This window comes from Coptis chinensis, chromosome 7, assembly GCF_015680905.1.
Source record: "Coptis chinensis isolate HL-2020 chromosome 7, ASM1568090v1, whole genome shotgun sequence".
NCBI lineage: Eukaryota > Viridiplantae > Streptophyta > Magnoliopsida > Ranunculales > Ranunculaceae > Coptis > Coptis chinensis.
Genome location: NC_141462.1, coordinates 45,941,845 through 45,948,472, shown reverse-complemented (window position 1 = coordinate 45,948,472; position 6,628 = coordinate 45,941,845).

The window sequence follows — 6,628 nt, the reverse complement described above, 5'->3', positions numbered from 1 at the left end:
AAATTTCCATAGTACCTAATACACTCAAGAGTTTTCTAATCATGCAGATAATTCATGGAATTCCAACACAGATAGTCAACCACCATTCATGTATCCATATAGTCAGTCAGAGTGCAGTTTCACCCAAAGCCCATTACCATTCATATCACCATTCATTTTAAATTCATATTCCACTCCACCATCTATCACAGATCAACTTTTACCAAGCAATGGTCAAGCAAACAATTCAAATACAACAAATAGCAAAGATCTTCTATTCTCTCCAATCCATTTTAATCGATACCACATTTGAGACTCATATTCTTCCAACTAGTACAGAACCCAACCAAAAAGAGGAACAAGATGTTGCTATAATAGAGCCAATTGGTAAAGCCCATCCTGATATTTATGACCAATTAAAATCATATCAACATCCACCTGACTATCATGTGAATTCCATATTCTATGATGATAACTATATGCATGAGAATATGTCACACACCGAATTTTGACAGAATTCGGAAAAACAATATTTGTTCCCGACTCTTTGATTTTCGAGGTGTGATGCACTCTCAACTTCCCAAAAACCCATAATCAGTTTAAATATACGAATAATTAAAAACCAATAAAAATTTCAAATAAACTAAAGTCCTCTCCATTACCAAAAACTCACAAATATTATTAAGTTACAAATCTCTTTTCAACAACTCTTTAATTATAATTACAATTGAAAATACAAAACAACATTTGTCTCAACTAAAATCTATTACACCTTAAGGGAAAACAAAACATATCCTGAAGGTGATGATAATGCAAACCACAAGCAGCAACCAACCTTCTTCAACACTAAACCTGTCAAGATTTATTAACTATGTTCATTTAATGAACACACCCAATAAGCAAACATGCAAATTGGGTCAGCATTATAAACAATGCTGGTGTGAGTAGCCCTAAAATACAACATATACTTATACATATATTTACACACTAAATAAGGCAGTTAGCTCCTCCACCAAGGCTCCTTAACATCCAACGAATGATACAATATCCTTAAGTACAATAATTAAGGCAGGTAGTTCCTCCACTGAGGCGCCTTAGCTTCCCAACAATAATACAAAGGCATTTAGCTCCTCCACCGAGGCGCCTTAGGTTCTAACTAAACTAATAACTAGCCAAACATATTCTATACTTACCGCATTTCATGCTCAATTACAGAGTGGGTCGTCTCTGCACAAGTAATTATTTTGACCCACCCTTCTGCCAAACCTTTGTATATACAACATAAATTATAATAAAACAACCATATCATATACCTAATTCCAATCATCTCATTGAACCAAATTTCACAACCACCATCAATCATTTATTATAGATTTAATGTACACTTTGATATATCATCACAATTATTGTTTAGAGTTTCTTTAAGTGTCTCTAGAACCACGTCGTCTCTAGGTCTTACCTAGTTTTTCTGCCTACCACAATCGCTATCCAACGCCGAACATGTACATCCACAGGTCTCCCTTCACATAATGAACCACTCCGTACGTAGCTACCTTGAGCGGGATGCCGCACACCAAGTAACCCTCACACGAAAGCCATTATGTAAGTACTGCCACTATTCGACATAAAATATCGCGCGTCTCGTTCTAATTTTGCGAACGGAATAATCAAGCCACTATTCGGCTACGCCAGAAAGGCCATTTAGATTCACTGAAACGCCAGAAGGGCCAATCAAATTACTTATGCCCGAAGAGCCATTCAGATTCACTGAAACGCCAGAAGGGCCAATCATATCATATACGCCCATCACAAGGGCCAAATCATATGAGTTGTGGTAGCTAGGTTCTAGGATTTTTGTTACGTAATTTATTCAAGTGTCATACATTTATATCTCAAAATAATTCTTATTCTATCTCATGCCAGTATACTTAATTGTATGTAAGCTCAATGTTTCTTATTATAATACAATCCACATTATCACGTGCCAATACTATTCATTACACGATATCCAAGCATCTCTATATGAAATCTCAAAACTTAATATTTCACGTGCCAATCATATATTGCACTACCCCATATGGAATATATCAAGCCTCCATAAATACTACAATTCATTTAAGTAGCAACTCATAATAGTAATCAATCATATAATGTATTCGTTCAATATATTTATGTGAACTCAATTCACCATCAGAGGCACGCATTATTTCCATTTGTGCATAATATAAATAGTATATAAATAACCAAAATATATGTCCATTCTACCAATGTCAAAATGAAACGACTTTAAAAAGAAAGAATAACTCAAGTCCAAATATCACGCATAATTATTCGAGTCCAAATCACAAGTCAAGTCAAACTGATCAACCATCAACAGCCCAATACTAAAGTCCATGAATCTGAGTCCGTATGTAGTGTAATTCTCATAGAAATGTATATATCTAAGTCTTATAAGAATTCCCCTCTTATTGCGTGCCAATATTTATATTCTTTACACACTACTCATCACGTCAAATATTAATTAGATAATAACAAATAAGGTTATACCATTTTGACAACATTTTATTACTACATTTGTTCATATTCTTAAATATGTGAAAATTTGTAAAAAGTCAACATTCCTGTAACGCCCGTATTTTTAAATACGTATTTTTATTTATTTATTTATTAATTAAATTATTTATTTTCAAAATTCGTCGGACTGGACTCGGGATACGTGGGCCTGGTTTTTGGGCCCGAGTCGGTGTTGGGCTTGGGTTTCGGACCCAAGTATATAAACACATTTTTCTAGAAAATAGGGTTCAGAGAAAAATAAGATATTAAAAATGGAGGCAGAGAGAAGTTTCTTCTTTTTCGGCGTTGGAGCCATCTTTAATCGGGCTAGGAGGATTCGTGGAGCTGTTAAGACAGGTGAGTAGAGTTAACTCTCACCACTACTAGAACTATGATTTTGCATCTGTTTAGTATTTACGTATGTTACTGTCGATATGTTTAGATTTTGGTTAAACTGTCTTTAGAAAAACACTGTTGAGACTTGAATATTCGACTTTAACTGTCGAAGCTTGATGGGCGTAAATGGCTTCGCCAAACCCAAAAGAGAAAATCGATCAGGTCTAGTATTTGAACTCTCCTGGTTTTGGTTTTGAACCCATACTGTGGTGGTGTATGTTTGAACTGTGGTTTGGGGTGTTTGTTGGTTGATATGGGTGGTTAAACTGTCGAGATTGAAATCGATGGTTAAACCGTCGGGGTGGATTGGGTGCTGTCGAGTTTGACATTGGTGGAGTGGTGTTGGGACTGTCATGGGTGCTGTCGAAGCTTTGTGGGGGCGGTAGATGGGAGCTGTTGGGAGCTCCTAAGAAAATCGTTAATGGCGGCAGTAAGAAAAAAATATAGGTGAACTGTGATTGTTATTTGTTTGTGTTGATTGTAACCGTGATTGTTATTTGTTTGTGTTGATTGAACATTGGGGTAGTAAGGGGTTGAGGTGTGGGTATTGATGCTCGAATGGGGGCTGTTGGACGGTGGTGTGGTGGCCGAAATTTATTTTAGATCTAGATTTGGAGGAGATGGTGGAGTTAAGAGTTGGGATTTTTGGCTTTGTTAATGTTGTTGGGTTTTCTGCAGGGATTAAAACCGCCTGGTTAAAAATGGGTGGTGTGTGGAGGAGTGGTGGCCGGTTTTGGTGGTGGCTGTTGGTAGCTAGAAGATGATGAACAGTAATCCGAATTTGGGCCTGGGTCGGTTTTCTTGGGCCAAAACTCAAATTTGATGTGGGCCGGTTCTATTTTTATGTTGGGCCAGTTCATTTCTATTTGGTTTGGGCCCCATTCTATTATTTTGTTTGGGCCCTATTTGTTTTTAGTTGTTTGGGCCAACCTCTTATTTGTTTTGTTGGGCGGTTTCAAAAATTTTTCGGGCCGAACTTCGGTTGTATTTTTTGGCCGAACCCATTGTATATCTTTGGACCCGGTTTAATTAAGTTTAGTTTGGGCCCGGTTTAAGTAAGTTTTGGGACCGGTTCTAATATTAGTCTATGGGCCCGTTTCATTTGTATTTTTGGACTGAACCACTTAATTGTTTTGGGCCCGTTTCTAATATTGTCTGAGGCCAGTCCATAGGACTTAAAATAGATCCAATTGGGTCAGGTAGAATAAATAAGTGGACTTCTAGAGTTTCGGGTTCTAAGGTTTGGGCTCCCGGTCCCCAACCATCACCTCTCATGAGCCCATGAGCCATGCACCTTTGACCTTAGCCATGAACCATGGCTATGACCCTGGACCTGTCGAACACGGAAACGACAGTTTGACTTTGACAATGATGAATTGACTTTGACCAGGACCAGTTGACTTTGACCAGGACAGTTTGACTTTGACCAGGACAGTTTGACTTTGACAAGGACCTGTTGACTTTGACCAGGACCTGTTGACTTTGACCAGGACAGTTTGACTTTGACCAGGACATGTGGACTTTGACTTTGACTTTGACCAGGACATGTGGACTTTGACCTTGACCATGACGTGTTGACCGTTGACCATTGACGGTTGACTTTGACCGTTGACTTTTCCAGTTTTTCACATATTTGTTCATATGAATATATATAGTAAGAAAATATTGTTGATATTGTATAACTTGGTTGGTCATTATCTAATTAAGATTTGACGTGAGTAGTGTGTAAAATATATAAATATTGGGCTTTGATTGTAGACTTTTTGACTGTCTAATTGTGCTACGTTTTATGTTGTATATTGTATGGACAAGCCATAAAATAAAATGGTACGGAAACCTGCATAATTGGTTAGTCACTGTCTAAGAAAGATTTGACTGTGATGTTGTGCATTTTTGACACGTGACGATATTGAGATGTTAGGAGACATTATATTCCTAATACGTTATAATAAATAATGTATGCGATACATGGAAGCATTGTGACATGACATGATATAATACGTTATAATATATTGATGCAATATCTTGGAGAAATGTATATACACTCCATTATTTTATATGTGAGATGCTAGTATAGCGGTGAATATTTGCCCCACCTGAGTGTGGCGTTGTGCAATAATATATTGGCACGTGAAAGAATGAAAGTGACTATGAGATATAATTGAGATATTTCTAGATATTATGGCTTAGTGCAATAAGGTAATTGACACGCGACGTGATATAGTAGAAATGTTTATGAGTCATTAATGTATGACACCGGAATAAATTACATAACGAAAATCCTAGAACCCGACTACCACAACTCATGTGATTGGCCCTTCCGGCGTTTCGCTTAAAGCCCATGGCCTTTCGGCTTCCCTTCTTTGGGCGCTTCAAAGGAATGGCCTTCGGCGGCCCCCCGGCGAATAATTAATAGTGGTTTGATTATTCCGTTCGCAAAATAGAACGATGATGCTAATATTTTATGCCGAATAGTGGCAGTGCTTACATAGATTTGGCTTCCGTGTGAGGATTTACCTGGTGTGCGGCATCCCGCTCAGGGTGGTTACGCACGGAGTGGCTCATTATGTAAGGGAGGCATGTGGATGTACATGTTCGGCGTTGGGTTTGCGATTGTGGTAGCCAGGGAAACTAGGTAAGACATAGATACGACGTGATTTTAGGGACACGCAAAGAAAGTCTGAAATAATCTAATTATGGTAATATATTGGTTAATGACGTATCTTTATATAGATGATTGTATATGCTTGGCTGGTTATAGTTTAGTTAGAACCTAAAACCTCGATGGAGGAACTACATGCCTTATTTATTATGAGTATAGTTTGTTGTGTGGTTAGTTAAAGTTAAAGTTAAGGCTCGGTGAAGGAACTGCCTTTAGTTATTGAATTTAAGGATGTTGTATTAGTCGTTGAAAGTTAAAGGCGGTGGAGGAACTAACTGTATGGATTATTATGTATATATTTGTATAAGTATAGGTTGTTTTAGGGCTACTCACACCAGCATTTTTATAATCTTGATTTGCATGTTTGCTTATCGGGTGTGTTCATTCAATGAACATAGTTGATAAGTTTTGACAGGTTTAGTGTTGAAGAAGATCGGTTGCTGCTTGTGGTTTGCGTTAGCGTTGCATTTCAAGATAGGCCTTGTTTTCCTTTGAGGTGATATAGATTTTCAGTTGAGATAAGGTTATTTGCATTTTCTTTTGTAAATTGTTTTTGTAATAAAGATGACTGTTGTTTAAGTTAAAATTTTTATTGGTTTTTAATTATCCGCATATTTTAAAACTGTTTATGGGTTTTTGGGAGTAGAGAGTGCGTCACACCTCGGAGATCGAAGAGTCGGGGACAAATAATGTTTTCATATTCTTAAATATGTGAAAATTTGGAAAAAGTCAACATTCCCCAGTCAGCGGTAAATGGTCGACGGTCAATGTTAAAGTCAACCTATCATTTCCATGTTCAACAGGTTCAGGGTCATAGCCATGGTTCATGGCTAAGGTTAAGGTGCATGGTTCGTGGGCTCATGACTAAGGTAATGGTTCGGACCCAACTAGCCAAGCCCAAACCCAAACCTTAGAACCCAGCCCCAAAAGTCTAAACTGGCCTAGTGAATCAACCTGACCCCCTTTAAAACATATGGACCAAGCCCAAAACAAAAATAGAAAAACCGGTCCAAAGAAAACTAATGTGAGCCGGCCCAA